The sequence below is a fragment of the Cavia porcellus genome, unplaced genomic scaffold (assembly GCF_034190915.1).
Source record: "Cavia porcellus strain 051 isolate PalLab524CR breed Dunkin Hartley unplaced genomic scaffold, mCavPor4.1 scaffold_7, whole genome shotgun sequence".
NCBI classification, from domain to species: Eukaryota; Metazoa; Chordata; class Mammalia; order Rodentia; family Caviidae; genus Cavia; species Cavia porcellus.
In genome coordinates, this window is record NW_026947490.1 from 77,977,842 (window position 1) to 78,003,077 (window position 25,236).

The 25,236-nt window shown below is 42.7% G+C and overlaps 1 long non-coding RNA gene across 1 annotated transcript; it reads left to right on the forward strand.

The window, feature by feature from the left end:
* The first annotated feature begins 1,341 nt into the window (after positions 1–1,341).
* On the forward strand, positions 1,342–24,901 carry LOC134476744 (uncharacterized). The gene is made up of 4 exons (XR_010048550.1): positions 1,342–1,493; positions 22,052–22,148; positions 23,058–23,151; positions 23,690–24,901. It is a non-coding gene; the product is annotated as an uncharacterized LOC134476744 (long non-coding RNA).
* Positions 24,902–25,236: the final 335 nt, after the last annotated feature.

Consider the following 25,236-nt stretch of genomic DNA (forward strand, 5'->3'; position numbering starts at 1 on the left):
TCAAGATAGAGCTTATGTCTTATTGGAAAGGACAAAAATGAACACCTAAAATACCCTCTGAAAACTCAACACTAATTAAAACATCAGAATCTGGGGCTGGGGATTTAGCTCAGCGGCATAAGCGCCTGCCTTGCAAGCAGGCAGTCGTGAGTTTGCTCCCTAGTACGGATAAAAAGGAAAAAGACAAAACAAAAACAAAAACAAAAACATCAGAATCTGATGAGTTTTTGTTTGTCTGTTTTGGGTTGTTTGGTTTGGCTTTGCTGAGGCTGGGTCTTGCTGTGTAGTTTCAGCTGGCCTTGAACTCACGTAGCCTCAGCTGGCCATCAACTCTCAGTAGTCCTCCTGCCTCAGCCTCCCCAATTCTGGGACTACAGGTGTGTGCCACCAAGCCTGAGGTGTGGTAAGTTTTAAGAAGGAATAACAGTAGAGGGTCAGAGAGTAACTGGGAGATTGATTACTAAACCAGTCAGCAAGCACCTTTCATTTATTTATTTATTTATTTATTTATTGGTCTTTTTGAGACAGGGCTTCACTCTGCAGTTCAGGCCAGGCTTATGCTCACTATGTAGCCCAGGCTGGCTTCAAACTCTTCGTGATTCTCCTGTCTCAGCCTCCCAAGGGCTGGGAATTCCGGCATGTGCCACCACATGAGGCTAAGTTGTTAGTACTTTAGAAAGAAAAATGAGGGCTGGGGATTTAGCTCAGCGGCATAAGCGCCTGCCTTGCAAGCAGGCAGTCGTGAGTTTGATCCCCAGTACCGATAAAAAGGAAAAAAGAAAGAAAAATGAAACAAGGCTCACTTAATATGAACCAAGAACACAACATTACACATCTTTCTTTATTGATCTATTTGATCTTCTAGAAAGATGTTTAGAAATGTACATGCCATTTTCTATATTAGTAATATGCTTACGGTATCAATACAGGGCTATAATAATTGACTTGGGAAATTATCTATTAAAAGCAATTTTTATGCTTTTAGAAAGACATAACTGTCTTTTACTGGGCTTGAGGTTTTGTTCCTTTTTCCTAAGTACTTTCCACCCTCCCACTGCACACAATGGATGGTGTCCCTGAAGATAAAGCGGCGGTGTCCAGGGAGGAATCGACCCGGTAGCTCCCTGACAGCTACCCTTCCTGGGGAGGGCACCTCTGCTTGCATGGCTGCGTGAGTGTCGCCAGGCACCCACAGGAGCTATCACGGTGGCTGTGACCTTGGTGGGCACCCTGCTCTTACGGGACCACATCACTTGTGAGGTCAGTCCCTGAACCAAATGTCACCGTGCAACGGGTGACTGTGGCAACCAGCCAACACTTCTGTGACATCAGCATCACTACCAACAGTCAGAGATGAGCTTTGGGAAGGTGGAGGCAGAGCTGAGCAGTCGCAGGGAAAATCAGGACGCACCTCCAGGCCTCGCCAGGTACCCTCATGTGGCGTTCCTGGCACAGCCTGGTGGTCCAGAATTGGCCAGCGGAAAGTTATGAATGTGAGTACCAAAAGCAGTGTTTTGGGTTGCTCAAATAATATTTCTTGTAACTAAGCACAGAAGATATTATTTTTCTCCACGGGGAAAAACTTTTTGGCAAACACGAACCCTTCCTAAAGCATCCACAAAAGTATGAATTTTCTGTTGCTGAGAATTTTCATCAGCTTTGCAAATGGACCCGAATACTATTCAGCTGGGGACAAACTTGAAGTCTTCAGTGTTCAGAATGTGTTTTTTATTAAGGCTAGAACGCGTGAGCTGTGAGCAACAGAGAGTGGGGAGATCATACAGCTGTGACAGCAGCTGGGGAGCCCTGGCCCTCTGTGCAGAGGAGTGGGTGCTCTAGACGTGGCCGCCAAAGAGAGGTACAGAGCTAGAACCCCAGGACCCTGACCATAACCTCAGTCTGTGGCGCAGACAGAGGCAGAGAGAGAGAGACTGTGTGAATGCATGTAATATATTTCTAATTCCACTGCAAGGGAAATCCTCAGTTTGCTGCTCTCTATGAGATAAACTGCTTCAGACAGCTTGTTTATTTGCATTTAATTCTCTTTTGGTCTTTTCTACCTTTAGATTTCCTTAAGCGCCAAGGTATGTATCAGATGATTTCTTGCACAGGGAAAATAGTTGTTCCTTAAAGAATGAGTTGTCAAAGAAAAAAAAAAAAAACCCGGGAAAACGTTCACCAGTTCGAGAGAATGATCCACCCTCATTTTATTCTTATTTATTCTTTCCTTTTCTTTCTTTCTAACTTTTTATGTGAATAACCAGAATAATGTAGATGTCAGCTGGTAACAGAATTGACACAGATGAGCTGAGGGGTGTGGGTTGATAGAGCCCCTTCTAGGACGCCCCCGGACTCCACCCCAGGACCCTACCTGGAAACTGAAATGACAGTAACCAGAGTTTGCTATTATTTACTTTCTTGGGTTTCTTTGCGAGGAGAGAAGTGCATCACAGGAGTTAGCAGGGCACGTGGCAGCCCCACACGGAAAGAATGTGCCAGCCCTCCCCCTTTCTCAAGGGTGTGTGATGAGTACAATCTCTAAAGAAGAAAAATTGTCACCTGAGGTTGTCAAATGTAGTGGTCGCTGCGTTAGCAAACAAAGAATGTAGAAATCATAATCATCTGGGTGGCAGCTGCTTGTAATCCCAACGTTCAGGAGGCTGAGGCAAGAGGATTGCCATGAGTTCAAGGCCAGCCTCTACTATGTAGTGAATTCTGGGGCAGCCTGAACTATATAGTGAGAGCCTGTCGCAAAAAATCAAAGAAAAATACCCCCCAAAGTAAATAGACTTTTTAAAAACACGACATTTAAAATAGACCTATTTTGTAGAGAAAGTTTTGAAACTACGGCATTTAGGAATTATTGGGCATTGTGCTGCATGCCTGTAACTCCAGAATTTTGGAGGCTGAGGCAAGAGGATGGCCAAGAGTTTGAGGCCAGCCTGGGATACGCAGTTAGACTCCATTTCAATAAGCAAAGATTTTCACAGATGATTGCTTTTCTAAAAATTCCATCAATATTCTTTCTGCTTAGGTAGATATCGATTAATTAGTGCTGAGATTCATAATGGAGCCCTGGGACATTAGCGGGTACTCTACCACTGAGCTGCACATGCTCCCTGGTGAGACCACAGTCCTAAGGCAGCCAGGGCGGGCATGTGGGACGGGGTCGCCCATCTGACCAGCTGCTCCCAGGATCTAACTCAGAACCAAGCTGAGTATGGAAACCCTTTGAGTTTACTTTATCCACAAAATAAAGATCTGCCCTGGCAGATTGCTAAAGTCATGCTTCTTAGTTTATGATTCTACGAAATTTTTTTGATTTCCTTTTATCATATGGGATATGGAAAGTTTGAGACATTTAGGATAAGAAGCTCAGGGAATAAGAACCAGGGAGTTACAAATGGATGTTGACCAAAGATCACGTTGTCGTCACGCAGATTCTCACTGAGAGTGAGGTAAAACCAGATCGAGTGTCACTGTGCACACGTGTGAAGTGTTATTTTATTTTATTTAATACAGGGTTGTGATAGCCCTAACAAAATGAGTTTTCAAGCAGTATTGCTTTCCCTAAGGGAGAAAAAATAAACACTGGCCTTTGTCGGAGCAGGAAGTGTGGGCAGAGTTCTCAACTTTCAGGATGATTTGACTTTATATAAAGAGTCTTTCCAGATACACCCTGAAGCTGTTTGAATTCCTTCCCTAAAGCATTTTCTGTGGTCCTGGGCCTTTGTCCTGAGCTACTTCCCTAGCCCTGTTTTATTATTTCGAAGCAGGATCTCACTAAATTGCTGAATTACAAAGCAAGCCTGAACCTGAACTTTCGATTCTCCTGCCTCAGCTTTCCAGTGTGAGGTCAGGAAGCGTGACCCGCTGGCCTGGCTGGGAGCTAGTGAAGAAGAAACTGTCACAAATCCATGCTTGTGGTTGCATCTGCTTCTGTGTAGCTGAGAATAAAAACTGAGGGGAAGAAAGGAGAGGGTGGGCAGGGCGTGGGTGGGGAGCAGCACCCTGGGCTCAGAGCTGTTTCCGGAAGAAGTCAGATTAACCTGTTTCCATGAGGGGCCTAGGTTGTGGGTGTGTTGCTACTGTCTGAATGTCTGTGTCTCCCCAGATTCATAGGTTGAAACTCTAAACCTAACTAACTTAGACCTTCACAGAAACTAATCCTAACTTCCAACATAAATGGTGTCTTTTGTTCTCTGTTGCTGTATCAAAATACCAGAGATCAGGTAGTTTATTAACAACAGAAGTTTGAAGCTGGTCATGGTTGTGCATGCTGGCAACTCTGGTAACTCAGGAGGCTGAAGTAGGAGGATTGTAAGCCTGGAGCCAGCTTGAGCAACAGAGCAGGACAGAGCACACACAGACCTGCTCAGGTCTTCCGGCTTCTTGTAACACCGCCTGCCCCGTCATGGGCCTCCCCCTGCTAACCCATCCAACCCTAATCCCCTCCCACATCCCTAGCCTCCAAGCCATGGATTTAGGAATTTAAGGTTTACATTTTCAGTGTGTGAACTCTGGGGGACACATCCCAACCCCAGTAGGTGGCCGTTGCTGGGTGGAAAGGCCTTATGGACAGCATCAGCAGACGGGGTCTCTGAGTAGGCTTGGTGTCCCTGGGAAAGAAGCCCAGGCAGACACATGTCACACTACTGTGTGAAGACACAGCACCAAGGGGCCATCTGTGGACCAGAAAGGGGGTCTTCCTCAGAGAAGAAGCCTGTGGGTGCCTTGATTTGGGGCTCCCAGCCACCAGCCTTGTGACATGCCAGGGTCCTTAGCTTATAGGTTATCTCAAGTCTGGCACTGTATCCTAGCAAACAAATGGACCTTTGACGGCATCCATAAGTGAAGGTCTCACACCCGAGCTGTGGCTTTCCGGAGAGCCCCTGGAGGAGTCGCCCCAGTGCGGTGAGACATATCAGGTGGACCGTGTGCTGTGTGACCCATGTTACAAAAGCAGAAAAGCTGGACACAGATGCCCAGGAGGACACAGATGATCAGAGAAAGCCATTTCTGGAGAGACCTGAGAGACTGTTTCCTCACAGCCTGCAAAAGAAATCCATCCCATGGACATTTGCTTTTGATTGTCTAACATGCAGAACGTGAGATAGTAAGTTTGTTTGGTTTCAGCTGCTCAGTTTGTTCAGTTTATTACTGCAGCTCTTAGCAAACTAACAGGGCACCTGACCTAAACACACGCGAGGCTTCAACCGGGAGGCAATCCTCCTGCCTCAGCCTTCGAAATGCTGAGATTATAGGCAGGTGCCTGGTGTTGATTACCTCCCTAGCACTGGGTGTTAACAGTGCTTGCATCTTAGCGCTACACCGTACTGATTTGACTAAGACATCAGCCTCATACTGGCGTTTTGCTAAAGCATAATTAAAGAATTCACGCTGTGGGACGTGTTCTGACTGGGATCTTACATTTGCATTGTCCCAGTACCAAGAATAGGCTTCCCAGTGGGCTTGCTTTTTAAAATTTCATTCCGTGATAGGCCAATTCCTAAGACTTCAGTGTACTATCAAGCAAGGGTAAATTTTTATTTTATTTTTAAAAACTTTCATTAGCACATATTTGTGGTACATAATAATTACATTCATTATGGAATTGGTACATGTATGTATACAACACATGTCCATTCCTTTTTCCCCCACCCCTTTAGCCCTATTTTTTAAAAATTGTTTTTCTTTTCTTTATTCTTTTCTTTTTTTGCCAGCATCAGATTTAGTTTTTTAAAAGCCTTTATCAAGGTAACCACTAACAGCTAACTAACAGGCCAAAAACCATATAAAACCCATAAAATAATTATACTAAAACAAGGTACGCTTTTAAATACATTTGCCCAGTGGGATTACAATGTTTTTCTCTTTTTTGTCCTATTAAAGGACAAATATTAAAAAAATGATCAGAGATATTTAGCTGTTATTTTTGCTGATTACATAAATATTTTTATGGTTAAGAAAAACTGGGGTGGGGAAATAAGACTTAATGGCTTAATGATTCAAGGGTTTAATTAGAAATGAATAAGTACCAGAGAGTCATTGTACAGCGTGGTGATCGCAGTGAATAATCGTGCATTGTACACTTGGTCACTGCTGAGAGACGACATTGTAAGTGATCCGACGCCACATGTTAAGTGTATGAAATGACGGATTGTTAATTACCTCCACTTAATAATTTTACATGCACTCCAGGTCTAAATGTCACACTGTATGCCATAACTATGTATCATTTGAGCTGGACATGGTGGCTTATGCCTGTAATATCTACCTATTCGGGAGGTTGAGGCAAGAAGATCTCAGGTTGAAGCCCGTCTGGGCAATACCGTGAGAGTTCATCTTAAAAAAAATAAACATTTTTCTTTGCCCATTATACCTTTGTAAAGCTGATAAGAAAGAGTAACAGCTGATGAAATCTTGTTGAAGCTCTTCTCTGTGAACTGATAATAAATGACCTGCTTTCTATTGAGACAGTGATGTAATAGTGATGTCTTTTTGAAACACAGCATGGCGAACTGATAGCTCACTTACCTGAAATCGTAGGCTAGGACGTCAGCCACGAAGATCGCTTTCTCTGTCTCTTTTTTGCGGTACTGGGGATTGAACCCAGGTTCTTGCACATGCTAGGCAAGAGCTCTACCACTAAACTATATCTCTACACCCTGAACTTCAAATTTCTATTTAGTTTTGATGGTGTGGGAAGCTGAACCCAGGATCTTGGCACTGAGCTGCACCCCGGCCCATTTTGCTTTTTGTTTTGAGTCAGAGTCATACTCAGTTGCTAAATTACTCAGGCTGGACTTGCATTTGTGATCCTCTTGCGTGTTTCTCGCAGAAGGCTGAGATTACAGACCTGTGTCACCACGCCTGGCCTCTGACCCTTTCATTTCTTGTTTTTTGACAGGATCTTTCTAAGATGTCCAGGCTGACCCTAGACTGAGTTTTCTCCTGTCTCAGCCTCCTAAGGAGCTGGGATCACAGGTGGGCACTGCTATGTCCAGCCTGCGTAAAGAAGTCCCAGCATTCAGAAGAATAGACAAGTACCTGGGAATCAAAAACTACAAAATGCTATGTTGGAGTCATTTAGTAACAGGGAAAGCTGTTCCACCCAGATCTGTCTTGAGATCTTTTCTACAGTAGAATTTTCAATAACTAACTCTTGAAAACAGCTCTACATCATTTAAAAAAAATTATTGTGATCAATAGGCCCTGTTGAAGGTAGTATAATATATTTGAGAATGATTTCCACCTGAAAAATTTCAAATATCAGATTTAGCAGAGCAAGTTAAGTCACATAATAAACTTTGTACTCCGAGGTAGAGTTCTTATTAATATCCCAAGTAAAATATTTGATTTGTTTAAATGGCTGCCTTCCTGATTACACTTAATTTATTCAACTTTAGTAAATGAAGCATTTATTCCAATGGTTACTGATAAATTAAGAAAGAATAATTAAGTGCATATAATGGTTTTGTTTATTTAGGCAGCATGAACCCCATTTTATAGCCAGATGGGGAAGCCCTATCACATTAGGGTTCAGATACTTAAATATTTATAGGAACTCAAAACACAAGGAAGAATCAAGAGGCTATAAAGAGTGTGATGTGCTTCTTGGCAGTTCTGCAGAGCTCTTTCGTTTTCGTTAACAACCTATCAGCTGGTACATTGTTATTTAAATTATATTCAATAATCCAAAAATGCCAGTTTAGGGTTGAAAAATATTAAAGGCTCAGAACACACCAGGTGACGTCTTTCAGCTTTGTAATCGAATGAACATTTGTCATATTGAACAAAGAAACTGGCTAGCAAAATTTACACCGAGCTTTGAACACAAATCCCATGCTGTGTGGTGATTCCTCCACAGTATCTTTAAGTGTGATTTAGATAACAAGGCAGAGAGGGCTTACTTGTGACAGCACCGGTGGCAGAAGTCCTTACAAGTGCACAGATGCTCTACTTCCTTCACGGAACAACTGTTTTGCATGTTGTCCCTTATAAATACCAGGAGCAGGGAATCTGGCTTTGAAGGACAAAGTAAAATATTTTTCCAACATTGAGTGATTGCTGGTTGCCTTTTGCAATGCAGGGAACAGAAGGGAACCTGACACTAAATGTTTGATGTATGGCCATCACGTTTTCTGGAATTTTATTTGATTCTGCTTTTACACTGTGGGTATATTGAATTTGAATATAGTAATGAGTATGGAATGATACTGAGTGAGTAATGGCATGATAGAGACCTTTTTTGGATTTAGAAGGGTACGTGATTTAGGAATGTCATTGGGGTGTTAGTAAAATACCTCTGATTAATAAAATCCAATAAGATACTATTTATTATGTACGATAGTATAAGCAAAAGCTTTTAAAGACAAGCAGATTATACAGAAACCATTGTTCATTTTCTGTTAGTCCATTCTAAATACCCTGTAATGCTGTCATTCTCTTAAATGGTTTTACATTGTTTTGATATATTTAATGCTACAGTATACGAAGTTGTACTCAAGGATTTCAAGGAAAGAGACAATATGGTAACTACTTTTATGTCAGGATTATCTTGTGGTGAAACACTATTCTGCTTAACTGGTTATGTTTTGATCTGCGCTGTTTGGCTGTTATGCCCTCTTTTATCTCAATCTCCACTCCATTATTTACTTTTTTATTTTTATCCTTTTAATTAAGGGAAAAATAAATAAAAATAGCAGGATATATTATAGTAACCCACTTTGACTTTCCATTACCTTGATTTAAAGCCCTGTACTACTCTCACCATCTTGTTTTTGACTGATGTTCCCCTATTCTGTTTTGCTGGATAGTACCAGGTTCGAAAGTTTAGGCATCAGCTGTGAAGATAATGAGATTCATTATAACGCCCATTCTCGTTGACTTTTATCTACTCTTGAAGACCTGCAATGTCTCTAATGTTTTGCTTTTGTCGGTTTTGTTCTTTACTGTTTTGTTCAATTTTATTATAACTGATGATATAGGCAATTCTATTAGAGATAGCGGGAGGCATTATGGTAACCATTGTTGATCACCTTGTATTATGTTTTTACATTATCTGTTATGTCCACCCTTTTGATTTGACCGACTCTGTTCTGTTATGTCACATTTGGTTTTACTCTCTTCCAAAAAAGTAATAAGAATCGTGGGAGCAATAAAACCCAAAATGTGTGATAGTCATTGTACAAAAGAGAGGAAAGAAAGTGCTCTAAATGATATAACTGCATGTATATATAAGTGTATAAGATAGATAATGATATCACTGAGTTTTGTTGGATCATTGAACAGAACTGTTTGCAGTCTCACTGTTGGAATGTCCACTTTACAAGCTTTAATTTTGTGACTTGAACAATTATTTCTAAGATGACAATATGTAATCCATTAACTAGTGATTTCCTACTGTTTATTTTTTTCTGTAAATCTGTATAACTTGTACCCTTTCTCTGTTTTTTTTTTCTCCTTAAATAAAATTAAAAAAAAAAATACCTCTGATAGCAAATCGCACAGTTCTGGTTTTAGCCAATGAAAGCAAACACAGAAAGATGATAGAGCCTTGTACTTTCACGGTTTGCGGGACACAGACAGGACTGTCTTCAGCTGTTGACAGGAGCAAGGGACACCTGGAGTGGATCTTGTTGTTCTGGTTCTGTTTGCTTGCTCAGCCCAGCAGGACTTCAAGGTCATCTGTCCCATTAAAGAGAAAGAGCCACTAGGTGTGGCATAGGCTTCCTCCTGGCCATGTAACAAGGAGAGAAATTCTTTTGTAATTAGTTAATTTATCCTTTATCTGATTAATCTTCTTCAGGGATTAAGCCCAGACTCTCACCATGCCTGGCAGGTGCTGTGCAGGTCCCAGCTAAGTAAATTCTTAAGTGTGAAAACCAGAAGCCTTGGGTTGTTACATCATTTATCCCACTCTACAATGCCTAAGGCACACCTGTAATCCCTCCTACCCTGGAGGCTGAGGCAGCAGGATTGCAGATTTCAAGCTATCAGGGGCAATTTGGAGCTGCAAAATTAAGCAAAAGGGCTGGAGACATTGCCAGGTGTCACAGGCTTTGCCGAGCATGGGTGAAGTCCTGGGCCCCATGCCCGACACAGAGCGAGAGAGAAATCCCACTTATTTCTGTTCGCATCATCACAGTGGGCACTGCTGGTGCTGCTGGGAGTGGAATGAATCCCCGGGCTGCTTTACAGTCCTACCCCGCCTGCTCCCTTGGGTGTGCGAAATGTTAGCACTTTTCATTCAGTGACACCCTGAAATTAATTCCTCTGGTCCAAATGGATAGTTTCAGGTGTCAGTGACATTCTTCTAGTGACCCTGAATAACAGAGGAGGGCTATCTGTGCACACAGACCCCTGGCTTTTCTTCCTGATACTCAAATTCCCTCCTTCCCCCCTTTAATTATTTTGATGATCTAGTTATTAATTTAAGTATCAAGTTCTTTTAGAGCAGTGCAGATATTATTTGCATTTCTGAAGCAACACAAAGCATAGGATGTTTGTGAAGACGTCTGCTCTTCTTGTTTTATAAGGGTCAGGAAGCTTTTCCAGGGTCTTTCCACTCTGGGGCTTGAATTCAAGATTTATCTTCTGTTCTGGGCTCTTTTTGCTCGAGACACCATGAAGAAATTTAATGTGTCTCCTAAAAAATTTCTCATTTTACACACTCTCTTTAAATAAATGTCATCGTTAGATTTAAAGGGTACCCAAAATAGCCCCATGATGCATCTAGTTGGGTTAATATGGCGTTTTCTAATTCAGCCAAGATGATCCTACTTTTTAAAATTATGCTGCTATTTTTATCAAGTTGAGCGCTGGAATAATTGATATGATTATGTGCATAAGTAGCTTGAAGGAACGTCGCAGATGGACAGTTCAAAGTAGTAGCAAATTCCTTGGCCTACATATGTTTTCCAAGAGTGGCTGCTAATTCGGTGACACATCTGTAGGAGAGAGAACGGCGATAATCAGGACTCCCTGCCAGTGAGGAGTGGAGATTCAGAGACTGGCAAAGAGAGTTTTAGGAGATATGATGATCTGAATTATCCTCCTTTCTGATTTCAAAATACAGGCATAGGTTCTGCTGCCAGGGGAGAAATCAATAATCTTTTGTGGATAGCAAATTCGTATCTTTGCAATCAGGACCAAAAAATGCTCTTCCCAGTAATCAGCAGCTTTAATTTGCACTGGAAAGCTAATTTTAGTTCTTCGAGCAATATAACTACTGTATTCTGCTCAAGTCAGCCTGGTGCAGCTTTACTAATGCTGACAATTTGTAGAGCTTTGCTTCAACACAGTGGAACTTAGCAGCAGAGAATCTTACTTTCTGATGGGGGGAGGGAAAGCAACTTGGGAGAAAAATTAATTTAGAAAAACAGTAAAACATTTTAAATGCAGCGAAATGGCAATAGATTTTGGTGTCTGAAGTATTTAGCTATGTAAGTTGTGAGTCATTTTTATTACTGTCATATATTAACCGTGCCCATAGCTCCATAATTTTAGATAATTGAAAATTTCCTATTGATCGTCTTGGCACACATTCTAACTTTCTTGATGAACTTTAAAGTAAAGGGATGGATGGCACTAGATTGGAGAACAATTAAAACTGATTTTATTGCTATAGTTTAGGACTGCATCTGATTTTCTGTATACATTCGTATTATTAGATGTATCAGTAGTAAACTATCATGACTCCATGTAGATTTACACATGCAAGACACATGCAGTATAAAAACTCACGTTGTTCTGCTTGAGATAGTTTTAGGTGACAGTGTGGCTTGACCTCTAAAACATCCAATTCAAACCCGAATTAGTCAATAGCTGAATAACAGTATTTGATGATTTTCAAAGATCCATGTCTGCTTCCTCCTCTTCCTCTCTCTCCCATTTCTCTTCTTCCCCCCTCCTCCCTTCCTCTGCCCTCTCTCTCCTCTCCCCTCTGCCCCTTCTCTTGTTTCTTCTCCTTTGTAGCACACATTGAACCTGGGGACCCCCCCCCCCGTGCTAGGCTCACCCCGTCACTGAGCTCTCCTCCTCCCAATCCCTGTGGTCATTTTTAAGTTTCACACTAATGACCCAAGCATGCGCTTTCTCTCTACCTGCTAAGTGGGGATAAGCCCTCATTTCTTCCTTCAGCTACACTTAACTATTCCTGCCTTCTTTCTTGCCTATCAAAGCCCAAACGATAATCCAGACGTCACCATTCAGAGGGCCATCTCCATGAGAACTTTAAAACTCCGAATCAGTGTTAGGGTCTTTACTGAACCCAAGATCACTTAAACCATTTTATATAAGTCGATATTCTGCTGTATTACTTGCAAAACTTGATAGATTACTATTGTTATAAACTCTTTGCCAGCTTTTAGTTATTTTCTCATACTTGACTGTGTCTAGCAGAGTGTTTTGCATGTAAAAATTATTTAATAAAGACCCGCTGACCTGGTCCACAGTGACCTTCCTGCCAACTTCAAGATACAATACAAATTTTCTTACTGTCAGAAGCAAAGTCAGTCAACTGGCTTGTTGATCTTTCTGCTTCACAATGAGAAAAACACATTCTAAAACAGAATTGCTGAGATCACCTCAGTGCTTTGCTAAGAACTTTTAACAGTTACACATAGTAGACAGCATTTATTCAAACTTCTGTATTTCAGAGTTAGGGTTGGGTTACGGTTAGGGGTACAGGTCAGGGTTAGAGTTATGGGTAGGGCTCAGGGTTAGGGTTAGGGCTCAGGGTTGGGGTTAGGGTTAGAGTTAGGGTTGGGTTAGGGTTGGGGTTAGGGTTAGGGTTGGGTTAGGGTTGGGGTAGGGCTCAGGGTTAGGGTTAGGGCTCAGGGTTGGGGTTAGGGTTAGGGGTAGGGGTCAGGGTTAGGGTTATGGATATGACTCAGGGTTACGGTTAGGGTTTGGCTTATTGTTAATTGTTGGTGTTTTGAGTCTTTTATATACATGATCTAGTTTAGGTTTCAAAAGCATTTTGTGTGATGATATTGCCATACAATAAATCAAGACCTATGTTCACTTAACAAGTTTTTTAACGCTCCTCAGGGCCTTAGTGACAAAGACTCGCACTCAGGCATCTACTTCCTCATTCTGCTGTTCCTTTCTGTGCGCTTATGTCCAGTCAGACAGCAGGAAAATCTGAGTTTCAGGGTTCTCAGCGCATGGCTGAGCAACTGGGTTAATGTAACCCCTTCCTGCTTGCTTCCTCATTCAACATTATGCTTGTGTAATATATCTGCTGAGAGATATGTATAAGGCCTGTGGAAATATTAAACCTGGAACCTCAATTTAGCTTTTATGGAAATATGACTTAAAATTTTACTCTAAAATTTACAGAATTTTAAGAATTCATTTATATCATGATGAAAATTTACAAAGCTTTTTTCCCATGTATATTATCTTCCTGGTTTCTCAGAATCATTCAATTCACTGGACACAGAGGTTGGACTGCAGGTTTGGGTCACTCTACCATGCTATGGGTTAATCCTTTTGGTGCCGAGGGCTGATCGAGGGTTTCATTGTGTAGCTCTGGCTGGGCTTGAACTCACTGTATGGACCAGGCTGACCTCACCTTGCGGTGTTTCTCCTGCTTCAGTCTCTGAAGTGCTAGGAGTCTGGGATTCCAGGTGTTCACCACGACACCCATTTCAGAATTAAATCTGAAATATTACTTTTTCAGACCATCTCAATGTAGCTGGGTTCAATGGCTCACTCCCAGAATCCCAGCACTCAGGAGGGTCAGCCAAAGGATGACAAGTTTGAGTCCTAACTAAGCAATGAAGCAAAGTGAAAAGTAAAGGGGTCAGGAGGTAGCTCTGTGATAGAGCACTCTGAGGGTTAGTCTCCAGTACTGGAAACAAAACAGAACAGCACAGCTCTCAGAATATTCCAACATGTGTCATCTCACTGTGATTGTGCATTCACGAGAAGGCTCCATTAACGTCCCAGAAATATATGCTTCTAGTTTATTAACGACAGGAATAAGAGCAGCTTTGCCACTTTCAAGTAGGTGGTACATGTGAATTTTAATTCAAATCAAGACCCACTAAGAATGCTAAATGTTGCTGAGTGTGGTGGTACATACGTTGATCCCAGCACTTAGGAAGCTGAGGCAGGAGGATCATTGCGAGTTCCAGGCCAGCCTGGGCTACTAAGTGAGCCCAAGGCCAGCCTGAACTGCACAGGGACTCCCTGTCTCAAAAAGACAAGGGGAAAATAAAGAAAAGAAAAAGAAAAGCAGTGTCGAATGCCAAACTCACTGGAGAGCTGTGTTAGGCAAGGTCGGGACCAGGCCAGGAGACCAGCACACAGGGTCACCGGCATAGGCAGCACCTGCCATGTCCTTGCCCTGCTCTGAGCACTTTTCATGAGTCCTCCGGTTAAATCTTGCGAGGTGGTACTCATGCTGTCAGTGAGCATTTGCGAGGCACCCATGACCTCCAGCATGGGTGTGGATTCTTCTCAGTGCGCTTTGCTTTACCCAAATCTCTGCCCTGGCCTTGTGGACAGGAAGACGGGGTAAGGCTATGAGAGAAGGGACCTGGGACAAGGCCCTGTGGTCAGCAGACCTGAGTGGATGAAACGATATGCTAGCTGTTTTCACCCCTCCCTGGCTTCTTCCTTCCTTCCTTCCTTTCTTCCTTCCTTCCTTCCTTCCTTTCTGACACACTAGGCCAGCTCTCTGCCACTGAGCTCTCTCCTTAGCAAGCTTTTTTCTTTTTTTCCAAATTTTTCCTTTTTAAGCGTTGAGCTGGGGCTGGCGGTGCGTATCTGCAGTCTCAGCTATTTGTGAGACTGAAGCAGGAGGATTCCAAGTATTAAGCCAGCCTCATCTACATAGTAAGACCTTGCCTCAGAAAAAGGAAAGAAAAAAGGAAGAAAGAGAAAGAAAAGAAGGAAAGAAGGAAAAGAGAGAGAGTTCTTGTCTTGCTATTGTTGCCTAGGCTGGCCCTGAAATCCTGGGTTTAAGAGATTCTCCTGCCTCAGCCTCATAAATAGCTGCAACTGCAGGCATATTTCCCTACACCCCGCTGTAACTGTAGTGCCCATTCCAGAAATTTGTGGGGTGAGCGGCAACTATATCAAGAAAGAAGAGACGCCTCTCTTGCAACCTTACTCCTTACTCTTACCTGTTACCTGTGCCCTGTAGCTTCTGAGGTACGCAGTCCTCTTGGGAAGCGACTGTATCTGAATATCGTGAACAATTTCCTCCTCGAAGACATCAGCAGATGACTTGCCCGTTCCTAGGTGAACCGAGTGAACGATCAGAGTTAACCTGTCAGCGTTCACTCACACTGATGTGGGGCTATCCAGTGTCACTATGGAAGGAGCTGGGCTTGCCTGTCCGCCTGTTAGAGCTGAAGGTTGTGTGTTCGAAGCCCTGGTCATCAGTGTAAAGTTCCCAAGCATTTCTCTAAGAGCATATCTTCTCCGCTCCATCCTCTGTTTGTCTGATGAGAGAAAGTTGCAGGTGTACTGCTTGGGATGGGTAGGTAAGCAAAGGTCGGAGGAAGGCAGATTGCAAGTGAAAAGAAATCTTTCAGCGAACAAAACCTGGGGCTTCCCATCTGAGCACTTGACAAACAAATGGGCCCTTTCTCCCTGGTAGTAATGAGCTACTTTATCAAGCAAAGTAGATTAACTCTGGGTACCTTTGGCAGGTCTGTCTGCCCGCTCTCCTCCCTGGCCTGTGTCCGTTCTTCTAGGCTCTTTTTACCTTACAACAAAGAAAACTCTACACAGCAGTATTAATTTTGTTATTCTAAAGTACGGGTAAGTACTTTAATACTACATTCAAATAGCTGAATGTAGATGAAATTTTTGGTGCCTGTGATAAATTATATTCCTAACTCTAAAACAGCCTCTATTGTGGGCAGGTATGTCTGTTTTCTTTTTGGGGGGGCACATATTATATTATTGTTATTATTTTTATCTTATTTGGTTCTCCAGGCAGATATATTTTCCTCAAAGGATAGCAAGAAAATCAGGCTCATAGAGCATTTATAACTTGCTTAATGTCAGTAGTATCTCAAAAAGTAAATAGATTGCTTCGGTTTCTATTAAATTAAATTTTTTTTTTACAAAAAATGTACAAGAATATTTGTATTTATTTTAATACCATTTTATGCATTTAATATGTCAAGCATTATGTTAAGTAGTTCTAATGCATACTTATATTTTATTTTCATTATAATCTTAGGAAAGATTCACTATTTATTTATTTATTCTTGGTACTAAGGATCAAACTCAGGACCTCACTCTTGCCAGGCAGGTGCTGTGCCACTGAGTTATGTCCCTGAAAAACTCAGTATTATTTTAATTTTACATATCAGAAAATGATGACTAAATCCAGGGTAATTAATCAGTAACAGAGCTAAGTCAAATCTATGACAGTCTGATTTCCAAGTTGTATGAGATAAAATAAATTGTACCCCAAGTCTGGGGACCAAAGCCAGGGCTTGTACCTGGTGGGTGAGCACATGGGTACTGAGCTGTAACCCCAACTCCTGTACCCAACACATTCACTGGAACAAGGGGAGACCTTGACAAAGAACTGACTTAACGATGGGATTTTATAATTTTGAATTATTTTCATATTTACTGTTCTTCCCAAATTTATATTCAGGTTTATCTGAAAATTTTTATTTGGGATTCTTAAATACTTGTATTGTAGGATGGTTTTCCATCATTTAGGCTTTAAGAAAAAAACAACTTAGGTATTTAAGTGATTTTAGAAATCAACTAGTTAAATCCGATGAAGAAAATGAAACAGAAAGGTGAGATGTATCACACATTTGGTTTTGCTGCCCATGCTCATTTTGTGATCCCGAGGCTGTACTGTCTACAATTACTTTATCCCGTAGCCCGGCCCACAGTGCTAACAGTAATAATTACACATAATATTATATATGCATAAAATATATTGTTCTAATGGGTACTTACACAGAGCTTGTGATGTGTCACACAGTCTTTTGCGTGTTGTTTGCACGCTTGCCTCTCACAGTTCACACTACTGTTTAGAGGTGTAGCAGTAAGACCCACTTTTAGTAGCAAAGGAGTGGAATGTAGGGAGGTTAATACCCGAGGTCGTGCTGTGAGTAGACCAGTCCAGAGCTAAGGCTCCCAGTCGCCCTGCTGTCCCCACCTCTGCCTGCTCCTGTGCAAGGGCCCTGCATTCCCACCAGCACACTGACGCCTGCTCAGCCACCAGGCTCAGGCTGGCTGTCGATGAAGAGATCCCCCGCCACCTCGCCACCAGGGCTACGACTCTGAGGGCTTCACCTTGTCTCAGCAGTCCCTCTGTCACCTCCACGCTTTGCCACAGCCCGCAGCACCTTCCATCTCTACCAGCAGCTGGCGTTACCCTTCCTTCACGCAGGCTCTAGGACCACTCCAGCCAGCCCTGGCTTGCTTCCTTGTAGAAACCGATGCAGACCGGTTAACTTCTCTAACAGCTGCTTTCTCTATTCATTGTGGGTGAAGATCCTATTTTGTGTTGTTTTGTTTTGTTTGAAACGATCTCGATGTATAATTCAAGCTTTCCTAGAGCTTATTCTATAGGTCTGGCTGGCCTAGAACTTGTGGTGGTTCACCTGCCTCAGCCTCCTGAGTGCTGGGATTACAGGTGTGAACCACCACGCCTGGAAAAGAGCCCATTTTGTAGCACACACACATCACCACCACCATCATCAGCTTCCTCATCATCCAGGACATACAATGAACCAAGAGTGATGATTTTAAAGGAGGAGCTGGCCCTTTGGATTGCATTTATTATATTAATACAAAATTCATATATTTTCAATATAGTAGTAGAGATTGTTTTGACTTAACAACTTCTCTGGAAAATGGCCTCATGTTGGGTGGATCCAATTATGTCACACTACCAGATTAAAAGAGCTTCTTCAGCTGCCTCTCCTGTAGCTGAGTATCTTCCTCAGAATGAATCCTCTGTTAACCAGAGCCACATTGTTAATCTTTCTGCCAAACCTGATTAACGGAGCTCACTGATGAAGAATCTTGGCCTGCATTCAATGTATTAGTGATTTTTATAAAACTGGCAACCATGACTGTCATTTTTCTCAAATTATGTTTCTAAGTGAAAACCTCTGTGGAGACTCAAGAAAACAACTGTTCAGATGGTTCAGGAATCCAAGCTTATCTACTGAGCACATTTTCAAAGTAATTGCTGTTTTAATGTTGTATATTTAATGAAGGAAATAGTTTTGTGTCATTTCTGAATTCCTCAAAGAAAAAAAAAATCAGTTAAGTGGAAAGGAACGGGAAGCCGTGACTAGGGTGTTTCCTTCCTAGGACTGAGGAATCTTACCTCGGAAGCTGACGGTGATCTCCAGATGCTCAGGAGAAAGCTGAGGAAGGGAAGAGATAGATAGTAAAACCTGGCTTTCGGTTTCTGCATGGCCAGGATCGGCCTCCTCCTGGTGAGTCAGGCACGGTGCATGGTGCAGGAAGGAATGGGGGAACCTTGGGGTTCACCCTGATGAGACTTGGAGGCAGCTGATCAGGATGAAAGTTCTGGTGGTCAGCACTGAGAAACAGTGCTGGGCAAAAGCTCTCCATCCTGCTATCGTGAGCCATCAAGGCTCTGGCAGGAAAATCTACAGATTAGTGGCCAGGTGTTTGTCTTGATCATAAGGCAATCAAACTAATATAACATTTTGAGTTGAGTCACTTGTGTTGTTGGTGTACTCAACAGAGAGGGCTGCACGGTGCTGGCTCCATGTGTGGGAGCTAGACCAGCGCTGCCCAGGCCCTCTGTGATTGACCACTGCAAAACTCAGCATGAAATGGAGAGAGTGATTCTGTGGGGAAAACCCACTTTGCTGCGAAGGCCTGGGCGTCTCCAGTGTTCCTGTGCAGAGTGGGAGAGACCTCCCCACTGGAACGTGGAGAAACCGAAGTCCCATCAATTGCGCTACAGTTTGGCTGAGATAGAGATGAGTTAAGGGCTGGGGTTGTCCGGAGGCCAGGGCGACCTCCCAGTTCCTTCTGCTGTGACAAAGAAGAACTGACTCAACATGAAGTCTGACTCCCTCGGGCCGAATTTGTCTTGGAGATAATTCTACGGAACAGTTAGTGGAATTTTCCTTGGGAAACGGTCCAATTGATTTTGCTTTTAATTTGTTCCTCCCTGATACTCCTCTATAAGCCAACAGAAAGGAAGTCTCTAGACACATTAAAACTCCTTTCCTTCCAATCAGTTCTAAACAATTTTATAAATACTTTATTTGTACAAATGGTTGTTCATTAATTTAAGAGTTTGGTGTAAAAGATTCAGTGAATGTAGAAATGGAAAACTTCAAAGTATTGCGAGTGTTTCAACAAACCAGATAATACAACGGGCTTGTCACCAGCAGGGCTACACTAACCATTGCTCTAATGAGAGTGGGTGCTGGAGCTGTGTCACATGACAGGTGGTGACATCTCAGCCTTCCTAGTGCTGGGGTTACAGGTGTGCACCACTGCACCCAGCCTAGCTCTTTATATATTCTATATGTTAATCCTTTTGACCTATAAAGTTGAAGATTAAGATTTCAGTGTGTATTTATTTGGGCTTTTCGCTTGTTTATGAAGAGCTTTCCATATTGTCTTCCTAAAGGAAAGAAGGAGTAAGTAATTTCAAATTTGAGGGAGGTGAGAGAAAGCCAACTTCATGCCATACAGAATTCCATTTTTTGAGCAGATCAAACAGCAACGTGCAAAGTTCAACCTGTTACTGGAGTACTATCATGGAAAGAAGGGTGAAAACACACAGGAGTTCTGGAATGGATCTAGAGGAGTCTAATGTTTACCCTTAGCCATCTAGGGGAGAATTTTCCTGACCTTGCACTGTTGGTCCTGGTGGCTGTGCTGTTCTTTAGTGTGGGAGGTCGTCCTGTGGATCTTGGAGTGCTTGCGGAATTCCTGGACCCTGCTCGCTCGAGGCCAGCAGCAGTTCCTAGAGGTGACATCCAGGGTCTTCTGCATTGCCAAATGTCAGGGGCAGAAGTGGTGCAGAATTTCCCTGGGTGAAAATCAGTTCTCTGATGCTCTAGAAGGACCTGATGATGTGGAAATCTCTAACTAAAATAGCTTTTCATGGTCATTAGTGTCTTCTTTTGTGGTGCTGTATCTTCAAGTGGAAGAGAAGCCAATACATTGAGCACATGATGCTCAGACATTAAAGGACTCTATTTATAGTTGGTCAGTTGGCTCCAATGTGATGCAAAGACCCAGGTTCTTGTACTATAAAGGAACTAAAGACATCAGATGACACTGTCTGTCATTAACTTCATTGTTTTCCAAGTTATCTGGCAAAATAGACCCTTTAAAGCATTATGGTCACCATCTTTAACAACCCTCTACCCTTCTCATGAAGGCTTTTAAATCTTACTGCTACGGACCATGTAACACAATGAAAGAGGAGATGAGCCTGTGAGACCTGGAATGCCAGCACTGCATGAGGCTGAGGCAGGAGAATCACCAATTTGAGATTGGCAGTGTCTATACAGAAGTTCAAAGCAGCCCTGGATTATGTAGCAAAACCCTGACTCAAAAAACACAACAACAACAAAACAAATAAAAAGCCAAAAACAAGAAGCCCACCAAAAAAAAAAAAAAAAAAACTAAAATCAATAAAAACAATAGCAGCTGATGCAGTCCTGTAATCCCAGTACTTGGAAGGCTGAGGCAGGAGGATCGCTTGGGCTGCACAGTGAGTTTGAGGTCTGCCTGAACTACAAAAGAGGAGCCTGTCTCAAACAAAAAAGCAACAACAACCCAAGAAAGTAGTCTGGGCACTATAGCCGATCCTGTACAAAAATAAAACAAAAAGAATTGAGGTGTAACTCAGCAGAATAGTGCTTACCTATCATGCAGGATTCCCTGGGTGTCAGCTCCAGAAACACACACACACACACACACACACACACACACACACACACTGTGATGTTTACTTATTATAAAGTCAGTGATGCTAACAAAGTTGTTCTAGTAAACATTTGTATTCAAAGTCAAGAGTCAGGAAAGATAGCTTCAGGGTTAGATCAGTGTTAGTGTTCAGATTAGTTCTGTTTTTTAAATTTGAGAGTTTCTAGAAAATACATAATTCTTGCAGGTAGGGACCAAATTCAATGGTATGTATATTAATGAATAATCATTTACAAAAATTCAAATATCTACTTAGAAAAGTTAAGAAATGGCTTGAATTAATGATTGGCAAGTTCTTGTTTTGCATGAAATCTATTTCATGGTAGTGCAGATTTTTAAAAAATATTTTTCATGGAATGATAAAGGTATATGCTTTTTTTTTTTTTTCGCTTTTTATACATTTGAAAGTCTATCTAGCCTTAAAATGAAATTTGAACTAGGGGCTGGGGATTTAGCTCAGCGGCATAAGCGCCTGCCTTGCAAGCAGGCAGTCGTGAGTTCAATCCCTGGTACCGATAAAAAGGAAAAAGACCAAAAAAATAAAATAAAATAAAAAAAAAAAAGAAAAGAAATTTGAACTATTTATAGAATATTTAAATTACCTCTAAAAAATTCTGTGATTCTGGGAAAGACCATATGAAAGGCACAACCTATCTTTTCTTATCTTTCTCTCTCTTTTTTTTTGTTTTGCTCTTTTGTTTAGTGTTGTTTTGATTTTTTGAGATAGGGTCCTCTTACATAGTCTGGGAGGCCCTTGAGCTTCATGTGTAGGCCAGGCTAACCTTGAATTCATGCTCCTCCTGGCTCCTTTTTTCCCCTAATCATTTGACCAAATGATTATTAGGGACTTAGGCATCCACAGATTTGTATTTTGCGGGAGCCCTGCTCTCATCCCCGGCCCTGCACTGCGGGATGAGTCTATGCGTGAACACACAGCGCCACTCAGTCCCCTCCAGGACTGTGAACTCCAGTCCTTATTCTCAGGACTGTTTACAGCTTTCCCTTTTCAGTTTCTGCGACAGTGAGAAACCTGGCTTTTATTAGTGCAAATATAAATGGATCTCCTTTAAACAACTATAAGTCATCTCCCCGTTGTGTTTTATCCTACCTTTAGTGTCTCCAAGGGAAGGGAAGAAAAAGAAAGGGAAGAGAAGGAAGAAAGCTGAGTATTTCAATCTACAGGCTAACGTCCCTCAGCGCATGCCCCGCAGGTATCTCTGGAGGGATTTTCTGATCATTTTTACCTCTTTTTCAAAGTTTCTGTCCTTTAGATTTTGTGGTGGAAAATAGGTAATTTTCTGGAGCTGGGTAGAGAGTCATATTGAACAGTTTCCCTCAGCTAGTGATTTTCCTATTCTGCTTTCTTTTTCTTTTTAAAGACAGGGTCCCTCTCTAGTTCAGGCTGTCCTTGAACTCCACACAGTCCCTCTGAGTCACCCTCTGGAGTGCTGAGATGACAGGCATGCATCACCATGCCCAGATAGCTGCTATTTCTTGATCACGAGTTCAAGGTCACCTTTTCTCCTCTGTCCTGTCATTGCCGTTGTCGTATTCCAGCTGCTGTAATAGTCTCCGAAATGCCTTCGGTCTTGGCGTCTCCCACAGTCACCAGAGTAATCCCTTTAGCACGCAGGGCTGAGCGCAGGTCTCCAGGGCTCTGCCGTTTCTCAGAGGCTCGCTATTGCTCCAGACTCCTTTACGTGTCTTGTAAGGCCTTGTATAGCTCAGTAGATTCTTGTTTGTTCTCCAACTTCTCCCCTGATCACTCTCCTCACAGAGCTTCCTATGGCAGCTACCCCAGGGTCTTGCAAGCCTGAAAAGCAGCCAGGTGGCTTGGGAAGCAGACGTAAAAAGAATGGTTATTTATGCTGAGTGTTTCAGATTGGGGTCCTTTCTCATTGCTTGCTTAGCCTCTTGTGACTTCAATCACTACGGCCATGACCAAACCACTCAAAACTTAGTGACACAGAATGAGAACGATTGAGCCAGTGAGGATAGCTCTTCTGTGCTGGTCTGTGGAATCCGATTTTTAGACAGCTTCTAAAATACGTGGGATGGGATTGACGGTCGATAAGCAACAGGCAGGCACTCTAGCAAGGTGATCTCCATTTTATTCGCAGCTGGAGGGCAGAACATGTGTATTTCAGCAAACCGGGTACCAGTTGTTTGGCCTCAGAAGTCACAGCGTACTCTCTCTGTGCCGTCTTGGTTGAGGTAAGAGTCCAAGAAGGGGACAGGGTCCCTTTATTATTATTATTACTTGTGGCAGAAGTGGCGGTAGCAGCATTACTGGGCCCAGATATAAGCTGGGAAGTGGCTTTACCGCTAAGGTACGTCCACAGACACCTTTTCGTGTTTCAGTACTGGCAGATTTTGGAAATCAATGAAGGACTGACAAATGAGTAACTTTATTCTCAGACAATAAAGCCTTAAGCCGAGTGTTCCGTGCATTCCTGAATCTCAGGATCCTGGGAGGCTGAGGCAAGAGGATAGCCATGTTCAACCTAGCCTGGTTAATTAAAGACTAGTGAGACCTTGTCTCAGAATATAAAATTTTAAAAAGGGCCTGAGGATCTAGCTCAGTACAATGCTAGCATTTCCATCCTTAGTAATGAAAGAAAAAGAAAGAAAGAAAGAAAAGTCCTCAGAGCCTGAAAGTGGGATGGTCCTGTGTCCTGATGGCCCTGGCATATTGCTCATTTTTATCTGTTGTCACAACACAATTATTAATCCTGCAGCATTTTATTCCCAGGCGATTCCTAGTCTGCATAGCACGCTTGGAATCTACTCAGCGTCCCCTGGAGTCTCTGTTGTGTCGTGTCTGGTGCCCTCGCCTACCGCGAAGGGTGCTCACGGGGAGCACGGAAGCCGGAGAAACTCACCTCTTACCTAAGTGGTGGGGACCGTGGAGGGAAACACCCTTGAGACATTGCGGCAGGCAGCGGGCCAGCCTCTCCTGCTGAATCACTGGCAGGGTTTCCCCAAAGCCAGTTAATAAACAACTTCCCACTGACTCAGGGCCTGTGGGGCTTTCACTGGTCCGTGGTGACTGGGAAAAGTCACCTGGCTGGCTTTGTCTTATATTTTGAAAGCGGCTTTGGTCTGCTCACTGTATCACCTGTTAAGGGTCTTCTGGGGCACTGTCCTGTTGCAGGGGGTTTTAGGAGGCAGTGACCAGTGAGTGATCTGAGCTGTGTTCTGGGTGAGTTCGAAATAGAACAAAATCATATCAGGGCTGACATTATAAATCAGTTCATCTCTGCTTCTTGAACTTACCTAGAAAAACAGGTTTGAAAGGTACAGGAAATAAGTCTGTCAGGATTACCCATGAAAAGAGTTTGAAAGTCTGTGTCATCACCCTGGACAACCCTCACAGTCCCCGGTGCTGGGAAAAAAGCAGGGATCTGCTTGTCTTTTACCCGCTCTTCTTTGATTCTCAAGGCCACGTTGAAGTTGTGTTTTGTTCTGGAAAATCTCCTGGCCGCCACAGACGCGTTTGCTCTTCTTGACCACTGTTTCTCCCCCATAGGCAATTTTTAAAAAATCATTTATTTGGTAACTTGCCTGTAAGGAAAACAACCTTTAAAATGGCACTGATGCGATGTACCAGACAGACACCTTCCTGCATGTTTGCAAGAATCAACCTGTCTAACCCTTAGCGCAGTGAAGTGACATCACCTCCATTGTATAAGTAAGGACACACAGATAACAGGGACACACAGATAACATTGTATTTGTGCTACTGACATTGTACGGTCCCCTCCCACCTGGCCTGGAAGCTCCTCAAGAACTGGGAGCTTATGTCTTATCTCCTTGGCATCTTGGTTTCCGCCAGAAGGAACTCCAAGGAGCAACTCATTGGAGAGAGTCCCTAATTTTGCTACTGTTCTCATAAAGATAGAACCTTGAACCTGAGCACCTGTCACCAGGATTCAGGCCATCCTTCAGTCCTGGAAAATTTGAATCAGGAAAGACAGCACCTGTAAAGAGATAAAACAGCCAGTGTGTGGGATTTGCTGTTTTGAGAGCTCATCAGGGCTGCTTTTGAAACACAGGAAGCTTGCTCAGCATTTGTATAAAAGAGGAAGAAAGTGTTTAAAATGTGAGGCACGCTGTGAATATTTGAATATTCCCTGGGTGATTTCCTGCATTACATCTTTGAAAGTTTTCTGATGTTCATATATATTCCAGGGCTGAGTGGTATTTCCTGTGTCAGCCTGAAAGAAATGGGACTTGCCTGTTCACATACGGCATGGTAGCAGCCTCAGCTGCAGGGGTGGGACTCCCGGCTGGTGCGTG